The sequence below is a fragment of the Diceros bicornis genome, chromosome 30 (assembly GCF_020826845.1).
Source record: "Diceros bicornis minor isolate mBicDic1 chromosome 30, mDicBic1.mat.cur, whole genome shotgun sequence".
Taxonomy (NCBI): Eukaryota; Metazoa; Chordata; class Mammalia; order Perissodactyla; family Rhinocerotidae; genus Diceros; species Diceros bicornis.
The window spans coordinates 13,631,924-13,655,880 of record NC_080769.1 but is presented as its reverse complement, the minus strand read 5'-3'; the positions used below and the strand labels follow the sequence as shown (position 1 = coordinate 13,655,880).

At 50.2% G+C, this 23,957-nt stretch overlaps 1 pseudogene; it reads right to left on the bottom strand.

The window, feature by feature from the left end:
• Positions 1–286: 286 nt before the first annotated feature.
• Positions 287–23,916, bottom strand: LOC131394236 (tubby-related protein 4-like; annotated as a pseudogene).
• Between the last annotated feature and the right edge of the window lie 41 nt (positions 23,917–23,957).

The following is a 23,957-nucleotide window of genomic DNA, read 5'->3' as shown; positions in this document are numbered from 1 at the left end:
TGAAAGAACACCAGGTGCCTCGCACCCTTTGCTTCCAAATACCACTCTCCTGTGTTTTGTTTTTGTTTAAAAAGAAAGAAGAAAGAAAGACAATAAAGGAGAATAAAAGCCCAAACAAATGACAGCAACTGAAGGTCAGCGCCTGCCCCGGGCCCGACAGACGTTTCCAGTTCTGCTCCTGTCTTCTGGTCCCCAGCCCCTGGGGCCCGGGCGGGCTCCTCGAGCATCTCCATCAGGCCCCTCTGGAAAGGCTCCTCTCCCTCTCCTCCTCCGCACAGCAGTCTCTTCATTTCAGGCGCTGAGTCACGGTGGCCAGGGCGGTGGCGAAGGCCTGCACAGCGGAGAAGGGGTACTGGAAGTCCAGGATGTACGCATTGCCGTCGATCCTTCCAAACTGCATCACCTGGGGGGCGAGGGAGGGAAGCAAAGACATTAAAGCACAAACAAGGCGGGACACAGGGCAGCCGGGTCTGGGCAGCACCTGTTGGAGGCAGATAGCACGGCCTGCGAGATGCCAACAAAAGTGACTCTGATCACGCTTCTCGATCTAACTACGAGTTTGGTGGAAATAAAGGAGCGGAGGAACATGTTAAACAACGCAGTGGGGAGACAATGAGCAGACTTCAGGGCATGGAAAGCTCCACACGTCAAATGAAGGGGCTTCCTCATCCAGGAAACAGAAAAAGGAAGAACAAGTAGGAAGAAGAATCTACAGGCTAAAAGGGGCTGACGAGAAATATCAACTGCAACTGTCAATGTCACTACTCAGAGAGGGACAGAATGCCACCGCCTCTTTCCCAAGCCTGCTTGCCCTTGTCATTTCAGTACTCATGGGGACCACGTGACACTGTATTATTATACAACATGTTATGTACACTTATTTATTGTCTTTCTTCCATTTTTGTAAACTCCATCAGGATAGGGATTTTCTGTTTTCCTCATCGATCTAATTTCAGCACTTAGAGTAAGGGCTGGCAAACTCTCTGTAAAGGGCCAATAATATTTTAGCCTTTGTAGGTCATACGGTCTTTGTCACAACTGCTTAACTCGGCTGCTGTAGGGCGAAAGCAGCCATAAACTATCCTTAAGTGGACGGGCGTGGCTGTGTCCCAATAAAACTTTATTTATAAAAAGCAAGAGCAGCCGGACTGGCCTGTGGGCCATACTCCTGGCTCAGAGGATTGCCAGGCACACAGCAGGTGCTCAATCAACATTTGTTGAGTGAATTAATGAAAATGAGATTTAAATAGGAGAAGTGAAGGGAATTCCAGGATGGTGGAGGAGGGTAGTTCCAGAACAGTAGCTCACAGCAGGGCTGGGGCAACCGTTCCAGGTTGGAGCAGGAAGAACCGACAAATTACCCAATGTGTTTGCACCAAGAGGGGATTTGCATTCTGCCAGGGAATCCGCGAATGACTTAATAATAAATACACAGAGAAATTAGCAAATAAGCAAGCAAACAAAAACTGGGTAATTATTATGTCTGGGGAAAAAAAACACTATCCAATAAAAAAAGAAATGTGATTAAACCGTATCACATGGCTCAGCTCTGAACGGTACTTACTGGCATAAGGAGGTGACCAGTGACTACTGATTCAACTGGGAAGGGGGCAGGGAAAGTTCACGTGTGTGTAGTCAGAGAGTGGGGGGTGAAGAAAACAAACCCTCACGTTCCTCAGGAAGAAGTCAATACACGATGCTGAAAACTGAAAAATCACCAAATAGTAGACACCCTGCTCTTTACAAATATGGTGGCAAATACCAAAAAAAAGCCAACAGAGGTGGAAGCACGCCCTCTGGGGGAGGCTGAGGTTTGGGAGCGCGCAGGGGCCTGTTAGGGGTCCTCTCGGGTCTTGTAGAAGCCTTTGACTTTAAAAAATCAGTGCATGTGTTACTCTGATGAGAAATAAAGACAAGACAGCAAGGGGTACACTGAAAATCACAACTCCACTTGGCCCCGAGAGACACCAGCTGTTTTCCACATTTCCCCTGCGGCCTTTTGAGAAACGCCCCTCCAAGGCCAAGGCACTGATACCTGCCCCCCCTTTAAAGGCCCCCAGAGGCCCGTCAGGATGAGACAGCCGCGCCGTGGCCCCGGGCCAGGCTCTCACCTGCCGCCCGTCCAGCTCCATCTGGAAGTTCTTGGCCGACTCCTGGGTCACCCGCCCCCCGAAGTCCAGCTGGCGCCCCTGCGTGGCCTCGTCCACAGCCACTGCTTGTTGGCCGTGACGTGCACGAAGCCCTGGCTGCGCGGCCGGCCGTCCTCCCGCTCGCTGGCCCTGCGGCCCTTGGCCTCCTCCGGCTCGCCGGCCGCGCGCAGGCTGCGCTTGCCCTTCCAGCCCGTCTGGCCACCCTGGCTCCGGGTCACCAGCTCGTCCCCGCTGACGCCCAGCCCGGGCTCGCTCTCCCAGCTGTCCTGGAACCCGTTCGTCTTGTTCAACTTCTTCCACTTCAGCTGGTCTTTCTGACTCTTCTCTTTCTTCTTCTCCCTCCCCAGGCGGGGGCTGGAGATCAGGGAATTCAAGTCGCTCCGAGTCCGAGCCTCCTTCTTCATCTCGCCCTCTGTGGTGGCCTGAACGTTTCCCTCCTCGCTCGGCTGTCCAGGCGCTTCGGGCTCTTCTTCCCGAATGTCTCCGGCCGCTGGGGGACTGGACTTTCCGTCAGGGAGAGGACTTCCTGGAAGTTGTCAGCGGTCTCTACCATCACCTCTGTGCCCAGGTGGCTCTGGAGGTGGGCGGGTGGTGGGGACACGGGGGGCTTCTCCACCACCAAGTGTGCCTTGAGGGAGAGCGTGCCCTGGGGGTTCTGCACGGGCGGGCACGCGCTGTAGGAACTCCAGGGGTGCAAGGCGACAGGTGGCGGCTGTAAACTCGAGCACGTGCTGCTTCCTGGATACATGGGGGGCAGGGGGCAGTAGGGGGGGGGCGGGTAGGCGGGCTGCAGGATCAGGGCGGGCTCCTGTTGTGCAAACTGTGTCTGGGACAGGGTGTCTTTCGGGGAGCAGGGAGCCTGCACTCCCGGCAAAGGGAGGGTGTTATAGCTTCCTGGGTAGGGCACTCCCATCCCATAGCCCGTCTGGAAAGTGGCAGTCGGGCTGGCGGGCGACTTGGGGGAGACGAAGGGCACTCGGGACACGTCCAGATGCTGGCTCTGACCTGCCATCAGAGGGGACAGTTTCAGGGGGTTGGGCACTGCAGTCTGTGCTGTCCTGTCCTGGGGAACCCAGATGTCCTCCCCCAGCACGGGGTCCCACTGGTAAGGGGGCGGCCGCTTCCCGGCCACCGCAGCCTCGGGCAGCGCGGGGTGCCGCAGGGGCTTCTCGACGGACAGTGCTGGCCCAGCGCCTCGTCCTCGGGGAAGGCCGAGTTGACATAGTGGGCGCGCTCGCGGGCGCCGTCGGGCGGGCTCAGGAGGCTGTAGGAGGACTGCAGGGACAGCGGGGACGTGCCGGCCGCATGCGCCCCCGCCCCCGCCCCCGCGCCCGGCCGCGCCCCCGCTGCACTGGCTGCAGGTGTAGAGGGCGGGCGGCGGCCGCGCGGGGAAAGGCGCCGCGCCCTTGGGCTTGGCCGGCGGCTGCGGCGGGGCGCACGGGGGCTGGGCCAGCTGCGCCGCCCGCAGCGCCGCCTCGCGGTTGTTCCTGCGCAGCGTGGCGTGGATGAGGCTGCTGTCCGGCCTCTGCGCCGCGGCCGGGCCGGGCCCAGCGTCCCGGCGAGGGCGGGATACGGGGGCGGGTCCCCCGGTGGAATGGAGTAGCGTGGCCCCGTCAGGCGGTGCAGGGTCACGCTGGTGCAGGGCTGGGGGACCTTCTTCTCGGTGGCGTGAGCCTCAGGGTGGCCGAGCTGCCTGGGCCGGGGAGGGTGTAGGTGTTCCGGGCGCAGAGCATCGGCGTCCGGGCCGGCACACGTCCTCCACGCTGCCGCTGCTGTCGAAGGTGGTGATCCTCTCGTAGCCCAGGGGCGGCTGATGGTGCGCCGCCGTGGGGTACAGCGAGAAGTCGCCCTTCTTCAAGCACACGTCCACCGGGGGCTGTGGGGGCGGCAGCGGGGGCGGCGGCGCTGCCGTGGTGGGGGCGGCGGGGATGGTTCCTGGGTAGGGCGGTGGGGGGCTCATCTTCGCCACCTGGACCTCCTGGAGGGCACTGAACACCACGGCGTCCCCCTCGGCGGCCAGCTGCGGCACCGGGCGCAGGGCCTTGGCTGGCTTCTGCAGGTGCTCGTGGTCTTGGTCTCCGTGGTCCACCACCGACAGCTGGATGGCCCCCTGTGCTGGCGGCGGCAGCGACAGCTGAGGGGGCTTCGGAATGATGCGGCCCATCTCCACGCCTCTGAAGATCACCTGTCCGGGGTTGGAGTAGCGGTCGGAGATTGCGTATGGGTTGGCACTGTCACTTGCGTGCTCAGCTGCCCCCACGGCCGTGGTCTGATTGGTCAGGACGTCCAGCTGCACGTTCTGATTGGCCAGCAGGGACTGCACCAGTCCTATGCTCTGCGTGGGGGCCGTAGCTTGAGCTGAGCTGTGGATGGGCGCCATGGGGATGTTCACGGTACACGGTGGGTTGTTCTCAGGCACGCCAGATGCTCCCGTCACTGGAAGATTAGAAAAACCAACTGCTTACAAAACAGTGCCATGAAACTGGGTCAGAATAAGCAACTCATCTAGGCCTTTTACGTATAAACTGTAATTCCTACAGACAGATGCCTTTGCGTGGGGAAAGCTGGACCCTTCCTTCAAGTTACACAAAGCTTCTCTGATGTTTCTGGAAGGACACTGGCAATCGGTGGGCTCTGGAGCTAAGGGCATTGTCAGAGCATTTCAATGAATACTTCTGAACCTTCTGAGTGTGGTGCCACGTGTCTGAATGGTACCATGGCAAATAAATGTTTAAGGACACTTTTTACTCATGATGGTCATAAAACGGCCCATTCTTATGCAAGAGGAGGGCAGTGATACAGTATGAAACTCCACTGAGGACTCAATGCCTAGGCTTCTGAGTAGGTTTATCCAGGGTTTTGGATTGGTTAGTGTGGGAAGTGTCGTGGGGCAGATGTGTATCTGAAATTTGTACGTAAATTAATTTTCTGTAAATAGAACCATGTCAAATGCAGTAGAGAAACCAATGATAAGAATCCTCTGGCAGATCTGCATGTGAGGGGAAGGATCATTTCCTAACTTAACTGCTTTTTAGCATTTGAAACAGTATATAAGTTAGAGCCACACTGATTAAAACCCTGTAAATCCACCCTATTTGCACACAGGAGGAGTTTAATGGAGTGTGCGTTTGAGCAATCATCTGCAGACCACACGCAGGGGCTCAGCGCCACTGTTCAGTACTGCCCTTTCTAAGGAGCCCACAGAGCACTGGAGGTCTGCTCATCTGGGCCTAAGTGCCACGTGACTATGAGCACGTACGCAGGAAACAGGCATTAACAGGAAATTGCACAGACTGGCTGACCTTTCACCAGAACTACAGAGAGAAGCCAGTAGTCCATCAAAAGCTAAGCCCACCCTTCACGCCTGTGACAGACTCATCCCCCTTCCCTGGGGTCCTCCACTGAGACGTGACTGTCCCCTGGCTGCAAGAATCTAGGTCCTGTCTCAAGTTTTCTATGATTCCTGTTCAGATCCCTCTTCCAGGTGCTCTCTCCTCTGTATGGAGTACTGAGGGCAGGCGTCTTCCCCGCCGAAGGAGAGTCTCTCTGTTGCGTCACCAGAAGTATGTGTAAGCCCTGAGACAAATCATTCCTCCTTTCTCTGGGAACCACAGGCAGTGACGACAACAGCAGCAACAGCTGAGCACGAGAGAGCTAGATTAGCCACATTCCGGGAGAATGGAGGGTGCTAAGGGGAAAGTGTGAAAGCCACTTCTAAATCCAAGGTTCTGAAATAGCAGGAGAGCTGCTATAAAGCTCATGTGTGAGGTTTCACCAAACTGCAGGTTTATGCGGTTGCAAAACCTCGCCCATTAGTCCAGAACATCTGCTCCACCCATGAGGAGAAAGTATACCTATCAGAGAACCAAAGACGGCTACTGTCAGAAAGTACAGTAGAATAATTTTACACGCAGAAATCTGGCTGAGGGAAGGTCAACAACGCCCCCAAGTTCAGAGCCCGAGTTGGGACGCGTGTCCCTTTCCATCCCACAGTGACTTCCAGAGCCCCTCGTTTGAGAACGACCAGATACAGGAGGAGTCAGTGGCCGTGTACGGTTCCTCTGGCTCAGAAGCCAGAGGCTTTCAGAACCTTGCTTGGTTCTAAGTAGAGGAGCCTCTATATTTATAAAATTGCAGGTGGACTTTTTTGAGAATAGTTACATATAAATAATTGGTGGACTACTTAGAAATCATTCTAATAATCAAAATAGGATCCCCCCCCAGTAGAAAAGACTTAAATTAAGAAGCTATGGATCTGAACGTTTGTAAGTTGAGATTTTAAAAACTTATACAGCTTTGACCTTGAACTCAGACCTGGCCTCTATGCACTGGGACACGCTCTGCACATTAGGAGAGAGACGTTCCGCCCCGGAGGTGGGGCAGGTTTGAGAAACTGGGCTCTGTGGCACCACAGGGAGAAGCCATTCTCTGAGCAGGGATTGAAAGGATGAGGGCTAGCCTGGGGTCAGTGAGACTGGGTTTCAGTCCTGACTTGATGAGTCCTGATGAGTCCTGTTAACTTCCCTATCTGGGCATATGACTAAGAGGACTACCGAGAGGATAAAGTGAGATGGTAGAAGTGCTCTGTGATCATGAGCCATCACGGCCACCTCATCGTCCTTGCTCTGGTAGCTCCCCTCCTCCCCAAACCAGTGACAGTAGGTGACCTTTCTCCAGTGACACGCCACCACACCCACCAACCTTACTGAGGAAGTTGTACCTTTTCCAAACCGAGGCAGCAGGCACGGACTGACATGTTGGCATTCTTGACTACTTACCGCTCTGTCCCCGTCGCGACCCACTAACAGAGGGCTCGTGACAAACCAGTTGATGTGTGAACACACCTGGTAAATCATCCTCATCTTCACTGACAACATTCAGGTTGAAGACAGGTAAATTAACGTACTCCATGGAAATCTTCCGGACCTCTGGGAGATAGATGGTCATCTGCCGCGGCTGGAGATGCAGGAGGCTGATTTTATAGGTTACTGGTGGGAGGAGGAAAGCACGGTTAATAGAGACAAGCCAGAGGAGAGCCAAGGCATGAACAGTCACGGGAAGAGACGTGGGGTGACCTGTGTGGGCAAGGCCGGAGACTCTGAGAGCAGCTCTCCACCTCCCCTGGCGCACGACTGGCCACCCCGGCCACGGACTGGATTCGGGAACAACAAATTCTCAGTCTAGCCCAGACTATCTTAGTCTGGCTATCTTAGACAAATTCTTTTTTAGAATGAGCTGGGTTATGACAAATGTATTTTTTAAAAATCCCATTTGCAATCACCAGGATAACTTGGTGGAAACAGTTGTGATAACCAGAGAGCCAAGCTCAGGGGGCAGTCAAGCAGCTACTGGAGGGCAGCTACGCGGGGAGCAGCAATGACACTCGGGCTGTATTCGGGACTGGATTCTGGGCTTCCTGACTTCCAGTTTCATGCTCAGGATAGAGAATCGTGGAGAACTTCCACACAGTTTCTTTAAATGCTAAGATTTAATTTCATTAACAGGGACATTTAAGAGAAGGCCTAGACTGCAACTAAAATATTTAGAAAAGACAAAACAAGTTAAAAAATAATGAATCTGAATTTAAGTTTCACAATAGGTTAAAATCAGGATGAAACTGTCCCGTCAACTTTCTCTTATGTTTAATACTCTTTGCTGTGAGATATGTAGAGGTTCTTTAATTATTCCTATTCTTATTTTTTATTAAGATGAGCCAAGTTCTACCTGCGAGGCTGTCACCTCACAGCCTGGTGGCTGACTGGCCAGCATTCCCACAGCTCCAGGCCTTCTGCTCTGAAGCACCGTCGTTAAGGCTGCTCCTTGGGCTTGAGTGGGCTGAGACGCCTTTTCCACGCCAGGGGTCGTTACAGGTCTTATTCATGTTTTCCTCTCTCTTGCCCACAAAAGAGAGTTTGAATTTTGTCTCAAACATTCTGGATGGTTCCATATAGCTTAAGAGTTAATGCATTAAAGTGCTATTCTTTGTCGTTCAGATTGACAAAAGGATGTAAAATTAAAAATCTCAGGAGGGATTTAAAAAATAATATCAGTTGCCTCCAGGGAAAAAAACCAGGTGGTTGGGGGTGAGGATAAGAAAGATTTTTACTGTATATTCTTTTAAATCTTTTGAATTGTGAATTTATTCCACATTTTTAAAATTAAGAAATGCAAAAAATTAAAAACACAAAAATTTCATGAGCCCGATCATTCTAATTGAAGGAAACAAATTATTCAATGTAATTATCCAATTATTCAATATAAAATATCCAACAGCACTCACTTTTTGAATCTAACAGAGTGTCAAAGATTATTTAATAGGGCGCCATATGTAACAAACCCTCTAGAATCCAAGAGTTAATTTCTTCTCTCTAGTAGAATCACGTGGAAAATTCTTTTAGCTTGACAAATGAAAACGCTCTTTTTAAAAAGGTCAGCGATTAGGACAATGATTTCACCGCAGTCACACACCAAGCTTTTGTCTTGGGCACTGACATTCCTAATACAGGCCCTCCCATCTTAATGTTCTCCTTGACTTCTTTATGGATCCACTCAACATCCAAGAACTAAGGGCAGAATGAGAAGACCCATTGAGCAAATGCGCACGTCCATTCCTTTTTTCAACATTTGCTGTAGGCAGATGGCTAAATTCTCAGATTACAGGTGTGGGGTAACCATGCCTCTCACACAGTGGTTATTAGAATCACCATACATATCATGAGGGTGCTGCTGAATTACTGAAGGGCAGGCTTTTGTGGTCATGAGAGGGTTTCCCGGCTGTTGAAAACATGAGAGATTTCTTTCCATTACGTGAATGGATTGTCTATTGTTATTTCCTAAGTCAGTTTTATGTTTTACTTTTATTCTTTTTTTCCTTTGAGCTGAGAAACCTCAAAATGAAAAATCCAAATGCAGCACCATTTAATGTCTCTGAAGATGCATACACAGCAACAGGTCTTTTTAACATCTGCTTTGCAAGAATTATTTGTTTTAAAGGATCTAACTGTGTCTGAAACAACTCTAATGGGCAGATCCAGAATTTTTCAAAAACTATTTTTAGTAGGTTACATAGACCACATTCAAGATGGGGCCACCAGCCATCGGTGAACCCCACTGGCTAAGCTGGCCTTCTAGAGAGACGTGTGCGTGTTAGATGATCAGGCAACGTAGCAAGGTGGGGGACAACACAGGCCCTTAGCCCACACAGGGATGTGGCCATTAGGATGAAGCTGCTTTGAAAAGGACCTTCTGTCATTTCACTCCTTCACGGTCCCCTAGTAAATATGACACATCAGTCATTCAAGCAGATACAGAAGAGAAGGCAAATTCTGGGTTCTGCCCAGCCTGGTTCTCCCTGGGTTCCATTTTCCTCGATGTCTCAAACTTCTCATGGAGAGGATATTTATCTGGTACTTAGAAATGAAATCCAAGAAGATTTACCACTAAGAACTGTACTAACAGTCAGCCAACTTCTTCTTAAGGTCTTGAACCCTTTCTTCTTGACTTTCTTCAGGAGTTTCTTCTGACTCAAGAACCTAAAGACACTGGTACCAAAATCTGCCCACAGTAAAAGGCCAGAAATCAAAGTAACCAGAAGCCTATAAGAGCTTTGATAGAGATTTTGGCTATTTTGTCATTTTTGTAAGTCAGGGCTTGTATAAAAAAACGAAAACACCACTGGCAAAAAAACAATTTGAGTGATAATTCTAATTTTTGTGAAATCAGAGTGGCTAGAGTCAAACTTTGGAGGTAAAATACATTCTCATCTTTTGGTGTCATAAGAGCTCATTTTCTACATTAGGCCATCAAAGGTTGAAATTGCTTATTCAGCCTGAGTTCCAACTGGGACAGTGGGCAGAGAACAGGACGCAGTTTTTACCTGCACCGAGGTTGGTTGGCAGGAAAGCAGCCAAGCCCACAATCTTAAATTTGGTTCCCCAGATATTAGACGTGACCTGAGCAAGATAGTTGTGCTGTGAGAAAAAAAAGGAAAAAATCACAATCTATTTCCATATTTTCTATTGATCACTCAAGAAGTAAGGACGTTAACACTTTTTGCTTAAAAAGCCACACGTGGGCACTGCCAGAAATATTCGCTCTCTGTCATTCCACTGTTTTTAAGACCAGAAGCTGCCTACAGCATGTCAGGCGCCCATTTGCAAGTGGTGGCTCAGTGAGCTGTCATTCTCAGGTTGGGAGTGGGGGCGGGTGTGTCCCGGTGTGTCCACATGTGTGTAGGTTAAAAAGGCACAAAAGTGATTTGGGCACTTTTTTCTTTACCTCTCCTTCCTCCCAGTCACTGAACCAGAGAGAGCACCTGGCTCTGAACCCATTTTCTTTTTCTTTTTTTTTTTTTAAAGATTTTATTTATTTATTTTTTCCCCCCAAAGCCCCAGTAGATAGTTGTGTGTCATAGCTGCACATCCCTCTAGTTGCTGTATGTGGGATGCGGCCTCAGCATGGCCAGAGAAGCAGCGTGTCGGTGCGAGCCCGGGATCCAAACCCGGGTCGCCAGCAGTGGAGCGCACTCACTTAAACACTAAGCCACGGGGCCGGCCCCTGAACCCATTTTCATCCTTGATATTTCTCCTGGAAACATCAGCTGCACTGATCCCAGTATATCCCAAAACTACCCAATTATCTGTTTCTTATTCAATCAAATTTTTAAAAATTTAAGAAGTTATCACTATGCCCAAATCATGCATGAGTGTGTGTGTGTGTGTGTGTGAGTGTGTGTGTGTGTGTGTGGAAGGGCAATAATAAAGATGAATAAAATACAGCTCCTCAAAGAGCTTAGAACATAATGGAGGAGAGAAGGCCTGTAATTATTTATATACAAGGAAGTGACTGAGAAATGTCCTGAGGGAGTTACAAACAAGATGCTCTGGGATTACTGTAGCTGAGCCAGGGGAGGAAGCCTTCACGACAGAGGGGAAGTTCTATCTGGAAGCACGTGCGCAGAAAGGAGGGTGAGGAGATGGAGCGGGTTACCCAGGCAGGGCAAAGGCACAAAGGCGGGAAGAGGTGAGTCAACAGTGTGGCTCTGGCACCTGGAGAGGAGGGGGCGTCGAGGAGGACAGGAGGGAAAGACAGGCCAGGCCAGGCAGTGGGGCTGTGACCAGGGATTGGCTCCTGCCGACACTGGAGTCACTGAAGGGTCAGAAGTGGCTTGAGGGAGCAGAGGTGAGAAGTGTGGCTGTGTCTCAACCAGAGCTACCTGTGAGGAGATTCCTGTGGCAACAGGGGGATGCCCGAGGTGGGAAGGAGGTCTTTCGGGATGTGGAGGTGACGGGGCATGGAGGAGGGCAGACAGGCTCTGGTTCTCTACGCCCGTGTCTGCAACTGCAGTGACAGGCACGGAGAGGGGGGACCGAGGGTTCAGCGGCCATCAGGCACACACTAAGGAGGGGAGCGGAGCGTTGGATCGGGGGACCACCCGAAAGCCGACACTACCTGAGTGATGTCTTCAAAGGGAAACTCTCTTCGCGTCAGGCTGGGCGAGCCAATGGAGGGCTTGCGCATCGGCAACCGTGGAGACCTGGAGATCTCCTGTGCCTCCCGGGACAGCTTGGGGGACTTCCCAGCCTCAATGTTGATCCTGCGGAGGCAAGGCCCCGAGGGTCAGGCGCCCCGGTGGGGACGGCGCCTGCACTCCTGGCACTCCCTTCACTGTCCACCAGTCACCGTGGATGTGCCACTCCCAGGGGCCACGTCCCTTAATTTACCCAGGCCCCGCCCGCCTGCTTCTGCCTTATGAACACGAGGAAAGAAGGACAGAACTGCATATCGAATAATATATATTCAACAATATAGTGAGGTTCAATCGAGTGATTCATTTGTAAAGAACCTCAGAGAATTAACTTTCTACTGAAAACTTTCTACTGACTAATAGTAAGTTTGGAATCGTCCACATGTCTTCTGCCAGGGGTCTGCAAAATTCGTCCTGAGGAAAGTGGCAGGTGGAAGAGGCGTTCCTCACCTAAGTCCACAATGGCGTTATAGTTCCTAACACAGTGCTGGGATTTCAACAGACTTACCTAGCATCTCCCCCGTGCAATATTGACATCAAATCAGTGGATTTAAGTTTTTCTGCTGCCTTTTGATCCTATGTTATATCTCTGGTCCTCAGTTCCTTTGTTTATAACATGGGGACACACGTGTTTAATGGCAGTCTACCCCAAAGAGAGTGTTATAAAAGTGAATATGGTAAGGTTGATGACGTTCCATGAAAGAAAAGCATTAAGCCTCACAGATACTGCTTGAGAGCTTGATAAGACACCTAGGGCTCCCAAAGTGTGGGAGGACAGGGGGACCGAGCTGGTTAAAGCTCTGAGCGAGGACAACTGGCCTGGCTGCTGCGTAGGGGCACTCAACACTGAGAAAGACGGAAGGAAAGAGGACCAGCTCCAGAGACCGCAACATCCAGGAGTTTTCCAGGGACATTTACAGGTGAAAGATTTGGTTGCTTATGTATTAAATGTCCTCTTCTCCTTAAGCAATGAGAAAAGCCAAAACACTGTAGAAGTGTAGAAAAGTTCATAATTTTATTTGCAATTTTAACAAGCCTAGAATAAAGATGAAAAAAATAAATCGAACAGATTGCTGGATATCTGGATATCTATATGGGAAAAAAATGAACGTTTACCCCTAACTCAGACTATACACAAAAATTAATCTGAGGTGTAAAATTAATCCGAGATTTAAGTGTGAAGGCTAAAACTATAAAGCTTGTAGAAGAGAACAGAAGAATGTCTCATGATCTTAGGGTAGACAAAACAGGACAAAAGAATTTCCTAAAGAGCACACGAAAAGTGCTAATCATAAAAGAAGAAATTCACGTTAGACTATACAGCAATCCATATATCTGCTAAAGGATTCATAGCCAGAATACATGAAAACTCCTACAACTCTAAATAAGAGAAAAACAACTCAATAAAAAATGGGCAAGGGGCTGGCCCAGTGGTGTAGTGGTTAAGTTCACGTGCTCCGCTTTGGTGGCCCGGGGTTCAAAGGTTTGGATCCCAGGTGTGGACCGACGCATTGCTTATCAAGCCATGCTGTGGCGGTGTCCCATATGAAGTAGAGGAAGATGGGCATGGATGTTAGCCCAGGCCCAATCTTCCTCAGCAAAAAGAGGAGGATTGGCATCGGATGTTAGCTCAGGGCTGGTCTTCCTCACAAAAAAAAAAAGGAGCAAAAGACTTGAACAGACACTTCACAAAAGAAGATATCCAAATGGCCAATAAACATAAAAAGCTGCTTAGCATCATCAATCATTGAAGATATTAGGATTAAACTACCATGAGATACCACTATACACCTACCAGAATGGATAAAATTATTTTTAAAAGATGACAATACTCTGTAGGTGAGGATGGAAGCAGCTAGAACTCTCATATACTGCTGGTGGGAATTTAAAATGGTACAACAGGCACCTTGGAATACTGTTTGGCAGTTTCCAATAAAGTTGAACATACGTCTACCCCGTGGCCCTACAACACACTCCTAAGCATATACCTGAGATAAACGAGTGCATACGTCCATAGAAAGTCTTGTAGAAGAATGTCTACAATGGTTTTATTCATGATAGCCCCAAACTGGAAACTACCAAACATTCAATTGGTAAACAGAATAAACAAATTGTAGTATATTCATTACAATGGAATTCCACAGAGCAAAAAAGAAAAACTGTTGATACATGCAACAACATGAATGAGTCTCACAATCATTATGTTGATTAAAAAAAGCCAAATAAGAAAATAGGACATGTGGTTTGACACCATTTATATGAAGCTCAAGAGGAAGCAAAACTAATCTATGCTGACAGAAGTTAGAACGGTGATTACTTTAGGGAGTGGGTGTCGAATGGGAAAAAGTACAAGGGAACTTTCCGGGATGATGGAAATATTCTTTATCTTCAACTGGGTGGTGAATACACTGGTTTACCAACTGCACAATGCATTATGTGTTTACAATCTGGGCAGGTACGTATCTGCACGTACATTAGACCTTCATTTCACACAGCATCAAGAATTTTAGAGCTAGAAGGATCTTAGTGAAGATCTGCTCCACCCTTTAACTTCATAGACAAGGAAACTGGTCTCCAAGTCATGGATCAACATTACATTCTGAGGTTACAGAGCCCTCGGTGGCAGGGTCAGGACGAGCAAGGCAGGGATTTTTATCTATGACACGGCAGGCCCTTCCATCTGCTTTTAGCTTTTTGCCACTCTTTAGGCCAAACCCTTAGGATAGAAATTTTTTGTGTGTGTGAAGAAGATCAGCCATGAGCTAACATCTGATGCCAATCCTCTTCTTTATTTTTTTGCTGAGGAAGATACCCTGGGCTAACATCTGTTCCCATCTTCCTCTACTTTATATGGGACGCCACCACAGCATGGCTTGACAAGCGGCACATTGGTCTGTGCCCGGGATCCGAACCTGTGAACCCCGGGCTGCCAAAGCAGAGCACATGAACTTAACCGCTATACCACTGGGCTGGCCCCCCAAACATTTTTTTTAGAATACTATTTTTTCCAATTACAGCATCAAAGGCATTTAATTCAGTATTCCTTTCAACACACTACATACACTGTAAAACCTCTGTCTTACTGTTCTCAGACCAGAAATAAAAACAAGTAAGCCAGAAAGCTACGGCCACCCCTGCCACCCACCACCAGTGCTGACCCCTAGAAGTTCTGAGGGTTCAGCAAACTTCTTCCTGGGGATCTTTTGCTGTCCTGAAGGGAAGAGTAAAGGAAAGCTATAATTATCACAGGCAGATCTTCCAGACGACAGACTTGGATTGCCTCTTGCTATGCTCCTCTGGTGTGGGTTAATGGGATTCTGCTGCAGACACAACACAGACACACCTCCAGAGGCTCAAAAAGGGAGGACGCCCCTACAGACCAAGATTACCTTGGGAGTTTGGGTGATTTGCTAGCTCGGGAGATTTTGGGAGATTTCTTGGCAGCCCAGTCGTCACTCAGTTCGATGTCACTGGAGTCTGAGCAGTTGCAGCTGTCGATCATGGTAGAAATCAAGCTGTTTCCATAGATTTCATCGGGTAAGATACCAACCAGTAGATTTTAGGGAAGTGACATCAGTTAGACCCTCACGACGATCATTACTAGGAACTAAGGACAGCCTGACCCTCTAGGCCACCGTTTGAAGTCTACAGGTTGAAACAGAAAGGAGCAGAGCATTGTCTTCCTTTTACATTTTTATGCCATTATATTTTCTAAGCAAAAGTAGTCCATTACTTCTACGGTTAGCAAATGGGCGTGGAATTTTAATGCCTCTGGAATGTACAACAGTCTGGCACTGTTTGCTGTGCCAAACCTGGCAACAAAACGGCCGCACTATTGTGCCTCACCACACACCAGGCTCCATCTGGGTTCACACGGGCAGCCTGGGAACCCAGGCTGGGCAAGGGGCTTGCTGACTCACTGACTCCCCCAGAACCTGCTTCTGCCCTGGGACCGGGGAAGGCCCTTGTTGGTTCTGGGCCTGCTCTGGACTCAAGACCTGGCAGAGTCGGCTCCATTTCAGGGACTCCGAGAAGTTTATGTCTGGCGTGTCAGAACCGTCTCCTGGAACCGCCACAAGGATGCTTGTGGGGGGGCAGGGGGTGGCTATCCCACCTGCTAGAGGTGCCTGCCTGCTTCGAGCAACGGCTGGAAGAAGACCTGTGTGGCAGGACTTTCAGTGGGAGCTTTGGGTTCTCCTGAGGGTGCCTGCGTGGAAGCCACTCAAAACAACCTTGTCAGTTGGCCATTAGGTAGAAGATTAGAGGCCCCAAGGCAGAAGATGACAGACACAGCAACGGGGCCATCACAAAACTGCAGAGTAGATGAAGTCCATGTTTAACATCCTCCTCAAAACCCCTTCTCCTTTGCTGCCTTCCTCACACAGCCTCACACCCCCTCACATCCCTTCACCACCCAAACCCTGCTCTGCCCCACCCCAGGTCTGCCCTCACTGGAAGTACCTCATTCTTCAAAATCACTTTGTTTTGCTGACAAAAGCCTCATTCCCTCAAGGCTCCAAGAGCCTTGCCAGGCAATAAAAAAGCTGCATCATTCAATCACAATGAAATAATTTATAGACTATGAGCGATTTTACCATTCAAAAGGGCTGTTTACATTTGAAAGAATGAGTTTGTAATCCAAACTAATCTCTGTTTCTGAACACGTGGAGGTGACATCTGTGTGGAGGTGACATCTGTGAACAGGGCCTCTCTGAGGGCCCTGGAGGCAGAGCAGAACAACTTGGCGTGCTACTTGGAAGGAGACTAGCTGACGCCCGATCAGTGTTACTACATCGGCCTCTTCATCAACTACTTCCTGAATCAGAAGGCACGACTCGTGAATCCAGCAAGCTGGAGTGGTGTGCATCTGAGTTCCATCAAATAAAAAGGCTTAATTCACACGGCCCAAGCAGTGCTTTACATTATTTAACTTAGGAGCCCTAGATCAAAGGAAGCTTGGCCACGATTCCAAAATGCATCTAAGCCCACAGAACGCTTCCCCTGTGTTCACGAGCACAGAGCCAGTTCACCGACCTGAGGAAATTCAGTAATGTATTGTCCACTCAACTCCTGATCGACTTGCTGATGCCGGGGTTTTGTAATTGCTGGATGTCATACCCTTTGCTTTTTTCCTTTACTCACGTCTTAGTCTGTGTGGGCTGCTATACCAAAATACCACAGACTGGATGGCTTATAAACAATAGAAATTTACGTCTCACAGTGGGGAGGATGGAATTCCGGGATCAGGGTGCCCGCATGGTGGGGTTCTGGTCACGGCCCTCTTTGGGGTTGCAGACGGCTGACTTCTTGCTGTGTCCTCGCATGGCAGAAGGGGCTACTTTCTGGAGCCACTTTTATAAGGCAATAATCTCATGATTATAAAGGCTCCGTCCTCATAACCTAATCACCTCCAAAGGCCCCACCTCCTAATTCCATCACACTGGGCATCAGGATTACAACATATGAATTTAGGGGGGCATAGCATTCATAACCACTTTTATTTTATTGTCTGTCTCCCCAACTAGTGGAAGGAGAGTTGCCTGTCTCGCCTCCTGCTGTAACTCTAGAGACCAGAACAACGCAGAGACTGGATAAATACTTCCTGAAAGAAAAACGAGGTCTCTCCCTGCTGCCTGGCTGCACCCCAGACTAACTGCAGCAGGATCCTGGGAGTGGACGCGGGCACTGTCGATTTTTAAGGCTCCCCGGTGATTCCCATGAGCAGCCAGGGCTGAGAACCACTTGCCCAGGAGCAGAAGGACTTCCCCATAGAACGGACTTAAAGAGGGCGGCGTGAGAAGAAGGGAGTTGCTTTCTGAGACAAGCCCCAAGTCCTGCTTGTTCAGTGTTACAGTTACACACTTGGAGGCTCATCACTCTGCTCCCTGTCGTCAACAACTAGAAATTCAGTGCAGCACGTCAGAGTAAGACCCAGGGAGCCTGGGGGTGATGGACATCTGTACCTCTTATTTCTAGAGATTCTATGTCATTAATTTATCATGAAAATTCTGGAAGAAACATACAAGTTGTAGAAAAATGTAAGTTGAGATTCCTCTTTGAGAACAGAAGGCTGAACTGTACTGTTTGGGGCTTCACATCCCAGTTTTGTCAGTTTGCAAGAATATGCTTATTTCATCTGAGTTGAGGCCTTTTCAAAACACACAACCCAAATCAGGTATCTTTTTAGAATTTTAAAAAAATCTTTAAGCACAGTTTCAAAGCTTTCAAATAAAAGTTCTGTCTTAGTCTGCTTGGGCTACCATAACCAAATACCACAGACCAGGTGGCTTAAACAAGAGAAATTTATTTCTCACAGTTTGGGAGGCTGGAAGTCCGAGATCAGGGTGCTGACATGCCAGATTCTGGTGAGGGCTGTCTTCCTGGCCTGCAGACGGCCACCCTCTCACTGTGTCCTCAGGTGGGCTTTCCTCAGCGTGTGTGTGTGTGTGTGCAGAGAGATCCCTCTTCCTCTTCTTACAAAGTCACCAATCCTACTGGATTAGGATCCCACCCTTATAGCTTCATTTAACCATAATCACCCCCTAAAAGCCCTGTCTCCAAATACAGTCACATGGGGGTTAGAGCTTCACCATATGAACTTGTGGGGTGGACACAATTCAGTCCATATATTCCGCCCCTGGTTGCCCCCTCATTCATATCCTTCTCCCACGCAAAATACATTCATTCCATCCCAACACTCCCAAAAGTCTTAACTCACTCCAGCATTAACGCTAATGTCTAAAATCCAGAGTCTCATCTAAATATCACCTCAATCAGAAATGGGTGAGAGCCGAGATACGACTCACACTGAGGCAAAACTCCCTTCCAGCCGTGAACCTGTGAAACCAGACAAGTTACGTGCTTTCAAAACACACAAGACGGCGGCGGGCCAGGCACAGGGTGACATTCTCATCCCAAAGGGAGACACAGGAGAGAAGGGCCCCAGGCAAGTCCAAAGCCTAGTAAGGCGAATTTCTAGACCTTAAGGCTTGAGAATAACCCTCTTTGGTTCAATACTCTGCCCTCCAGGCCCACTGGGGTGGCAGTGTCACCCCACAGCTCGAGGTGAGGGTCCCCACGGCTCTGCGGGGCTGGGGTCTTGTCCTCAAGTCTCCGGGTGGAGGCTGTCTGGCCTGCTAAAATTGAGGCAGTGGCCCTGATGACCTCTGAATCGCTTTTGGGGTCATTTTTCCCTCTTGAAGAATAGTGCATGTTCCTAGCCGACCAGCTCCATCATCCCGTCCTGTCAAATCCAGGAAGTCAACAGCCGTCCTTCATCTTGGCCAGTATGGACAGGCTGAGAACTTTCCAAATCTCCAAGTTCTGGTTCCTTTTTGCTTAACAATTCCTTCTTCAGTCTGTCTCTCTCCTCTCTCATTTTACTATAAGCAGTTAGGAGGAACCAAGCCAATCCTCCAAAACTACTTAGAAATCTCTCAAATATCCAATTTCATTTGCTTGCAAGTTTTATCTTCCACAAAACACTAGAACACAGTTCAGCCAAGTTCTGTGCCACTTTACAACAAGGATCGCCTTCCTCCAGTTTCCAATAACATGTTCCTCATTTCTGTCTGAGACCTCACCAGACATGGCCCTAATATCCATATTTCTAATGTGTACCTCACAACCCTTCCAGCCTCAACCCATGACCCAGTTTCAAAGCTGCTTCCACATTATAGGTATTTGTTACAGCAGTTCCCCACTTCTTAGTACTAAAATCTGTGTTAGTCAGGGTTCTCCAGAGAAACAGAACCAATAGGAGGCAAATACATATACACACACATACAGAAAAAGAGAGAGAGATCATAAGGAGTTGGCTCACGCGATAATAGAGGCTGACAGGCCCCAAGGTCAGAGTGCCAGCCTGGCTGGGGTCTCGGCTTGTGGATGCACACCTTGCTGTGTGCTCACGTGGCCTTTCCTCAGTGTACGCGTGCGTGTCGAGAGACAGCTCTCCCTCTTCCTTTTCTTATAAGGCCATCAATCCTATCCAATTGGGACCCCACCTTCCTTAAAAGCTCTATCTCCAAATACAGTCACATTGCGGATTGGCGTTTTAACATGTGAATTTTGGGGGGGACACAATTCAGTCCATAGCAAGCTCTGACTAAAGATTTCCTTTGGAAAATTTGTGAACTTTTGCTAAACAAAAATTATTGGGATTCATGCTATCTATTATAAAAACACACACTGGTAATTCTGAGAAACACATTTGTTAAGTTACTTGGGGGACATTTACAACAGGGGATCAAAACTTCAGAGCATAGCAATCCCCTGGGGCCCCCACTAAGTTGCAGATCTCTAGGCATCGTCCCCAACGTGCTGAACCAATCTAAGGGGCAGGCCTAGGAACCTGGATTCAAGTAAGTCTCCCAGGAGATCTGCGGGAAGGTGGCCCATGGACCACATCTGAGAAACGACGACATGGAGGACTGAGAGAGTTCATCAGCTTCTCACGATGAGCAAGTCCTGGCTTCTCAAAGTCAGGAACCCTCTCCTCTCTGAACCAGGTTACATCTACCACTCGGTTGGCAATTAGTCATGTTCTGCCTTGTGACACATCGTCTATTTTCGTCTCGAGGTATTTAAATCTTGACTTTTTTATTGAACTTTTCAAGTGTTAAGTTGTCTTTCACCCAAAAGGGATCATGAACTCCCTGAAAGCAGAGATGCCCCGGCACTGCTTCACAACCACAGGAGACTCGAGGACCGTGTACAAGGCAGGCACTCAATACGTCCCGCCTATCTGCTTTGCTTTACAACTTTTTCATTATAAAAACACAACACCTCCTTCCCCACAGGCCTGTTAGCAACCGGGCCAGCCTGTGTTGGGAGGAGCTGACAAATGTGACCACTACGGAGAAGCAGGCCCTGGGACGTTCAGGTCAGGTCCACGCAAGCAAGGTCTTAGGAGGCTGCAGCCTTGTCCCTACAGCACAGCCCCCGCTGCTTCTGTCCTGTTCTTCAGTGGGAAATTGACGCACCGGAGCGGGGGAACAGAAGCAAGCTCTTCACATAAGTTCCCGTCAACACTGAATCCGAGCATAGGTTTTATAAAACTGCATACACGGGAGGAACCTTAGAGACAACGACCCCGCTGAGAACCGGCGATGCGCCCTCAGGTTCAGGACCTTTCCCAAGTCCCCCCATCAGTCATCTCTAACCGCCATGGCTCCTGTCTTCTCTCTTCCCCTGAAACTGCAACTTCCTTCTAAGTTCATGTGCACTGCTCTCTGGCTTCTCTCACTTTGCCTTCCTTCCTTCTGAATCTTCCCTCTCCCTCCTTTCCACCTGCCTCCTACCAGCCTCCAATTCTTCTCGCTCTCCCTGCTCTTGGTCCCAGGTCATCACATGACTCAAAAGACGAAATAACTGACTAATATCCAATTTTTAAAGTATAGTTTCACTGCTTTCAATTTTACACGGTAACACTGACAGCAGAATGTTGCTACAGATGCGGAGCATTCCAATAAAGAAAAGCAGACAGCAAGTGGATCGACTGTAAAATACTGAGGTGGGCAATTGAGGCCAAGGTTGAAAAAGCCCATTGCACGTGACACTCGGCTAACTGGTGATGCTACACGGTGCAGCGGCTTCAGGGACCGGGGGAGAGGCCAGTCTAATGGGCGGGAGAGGGAACAGGAGATGGGAAGTGGAGAGAACAAGTATGAACTAATGAAAACAAATCTAATTCAACCCACATTGTCCCACGGTCAGGCGCTTACCAGGCACTGGGGGTACAAAGATGACTCAGTTCCCTCCCTCCGGGCCCTCAGGATTCAGGGACTGTGTGCCCCGAGGGATACCAGCAGCTCAACTGACTGAGGGGCGATGGGCACAGAGGGGACAGCTGCTCGCTCTGCTCTAGGTGACGGGCAAGATTTCACAGGGAGGCGGGGGAACGTTTGAGCCGGCAGGTACTGCTGACAGAGGCCACAAGCTTCCACAGTGACTACAAACAAAAAGAGCAAAGTCCCTTCCCTGGAGGCTCACACTCTAGGGTCCCAGAGAGAGGTGTGCAGTGAGCCCCCTGAATACGGCAACGGAGTCATGAAGATTGGCATAGGAGAGTCTTTAGAAGGAGGGAGTGACTGTCATGCGAAATCTTTACGGACCAGCAAGAAAGTCTCCTTGGTCATCAGCTAAAAAGCAGCTAAGGGTGGCTTAGCGAGAGCAGAAGCAGGATCCCCGCAGGAGGCTGAGGAGCAGGCTGAAGGTCTGAAGCGTTTAATCCTGTCACTCGCTCTGGGGGGCAGCGACGGCATCTCACCACTGTTTTGATGGTCTCAACAGCACATTCAGGCCCTCAGTGGATACCTGACAAATAACTGAAAGAGGAGGCTGCCATTCCCAAAAGACCCGCGCCAGCCTCCCCTTGATGACAGCCGATGTCTCCTCCCCCCACAGCCCCAGCCACACGGAGCCTCAGGAGCGCTCTTAAAAACCCGTGGGAAAGTCCACTTAGGGAATCGGTAACTTCAGCAGGATTTTGGAAACGGAGTAGCTTCAGGGATGTTCCACGCTAGCCAAACGTTCACAGATAGGCGTTACCTGTGCGTGGGCAGTCAGGAATACCAGTCCGCACCCCCCGAGAGGGGTCTGCAGTCCCTGGCGAGGCGCCCCCCTGCGTTGCTGTCTGAGCGCGGGTCCGTGATGACGAGCTCCGGCGCAGCTGGCTGACGCGCCGCCCCTCGAGGACGCGCACGAGCCCGCCCAGGTGCTCCAGGCAGAGCGCGTGGCACGGGCCGCCCACCTCCGGGCCGCGCTCTGTGCGCTTCACGGTGTGGTGCAGACGCTCGTTGCCGGCAGAGGGGTAGCTGACAAAGTCGCGCGTGTTGTCGGGGTCCGGAATCGGGGGCTGGAGGCAGGACGTGGAGAGAAAAGAGCGTGCACATCACTGATTACCCTGGCGGAGCACTGGCTGGCGGCTCGGGGAGGGTTAACTCTGCGGTGCGGGACAATGACTCCCAACTCTGGGCGCACGTCACAACCTCCTGGCAGCTTTCAGAGACCTCAGCCCGGATCCCACCACAGACGATGGAACTGGAATCTTGTGGGGGTGAGCCTGGGCACGTGTGTGTTCTAAAAACTCCCCAGGCGATTTTAACGAGCAGCCAGGGTCCAGAATCACTGGTGTGGAACCAAGAGTGTAAAGCAACTTGAAGAAAATATCACAACAGATTCTAAAACTCGGATGTTTTAGGAAAAAATTAACCAAGAAGTCAATCTGATACTTAGAAGCAGAGACAGAAAACAAAAAAGAGAACACAGGAAGCAACCTACATGCGGAGGGCCAGAGGGAACGGGGAACCCACACTGGAACAGCCACAGGCAGGTCCAGTCCACATACCACCATAGCGACAGACCAGTTCTCAAGCTCCAGTCAGCATAGAGGACGCTGACAGCGAGGGCTGGGTGAGGGCCGCCCCTCCGCACAGTGATGAGGAGAGCAGGCCCCAGGATTGACAGGGTCCCATCCTGACCGTTCCCCTAACGAGCCACAGAGCAAGTCCCTCACTTCTAAGAACGCGTTTCCTGCTTTCTCAAGAGGGGATAACGGCAGCATCTGCCAGGGAGTCAGGACTGAACAAGGCAGACTGATCATCAGGACGACAACGGCAGCCACGCTCGGGATACTGCCTCTGCCATGAGAAAGCTAATGCCTATCACACAAGGTGACTCTCTTGTGGACACTAAGGGTGATGCTAGGGACAGACTGCGCGCGTGGGAGACCGAGGTGGGACTTTGCGGAGCCGCACACCTTCATCTTGCAGAGGAGCAGACGTGACTTCTGTGCTCCTGCTCTGGGACTCTCGCCTGTGTTCCTTGTCTCGACCCTCCTCTTGGCGAGCCTTCGGGAACAGGCAGCCAGCACGAGTGAGGAAGGAGGAGAAGGTGAGTGGAAGGGCTTCACCTTGATGGTGGGGATGAAGGCAGTGGGGAGGTGGGAGCAGAGGCGGGGGGGGCGGGGTCAGCTTGCTGACATCCTTGTCCTCTCGCAGGGCGCTGGCAATGGCCTGCTGGCACAGCAGCTGCAGGCCGGACACGCGGTGCTCCACACGGACCACGTACAGGGCTGGTCCTGATGCCATCAGCAGCCACGAGTCCCGGTGTCCCCAGCAGATGGAGATGATGGGGCGCTGCCAAGAAGTGAAGGGAGACTACGCTTAAGCTGTCGCTCTTGTAAGCAAAGATCATGCACGCTTGTGTCAAGCCAATTCAAGTGACCTGATAGTTCATGAGGATATTGGTTTTAAAAAGCACAAGAGAGGATGTTAAAT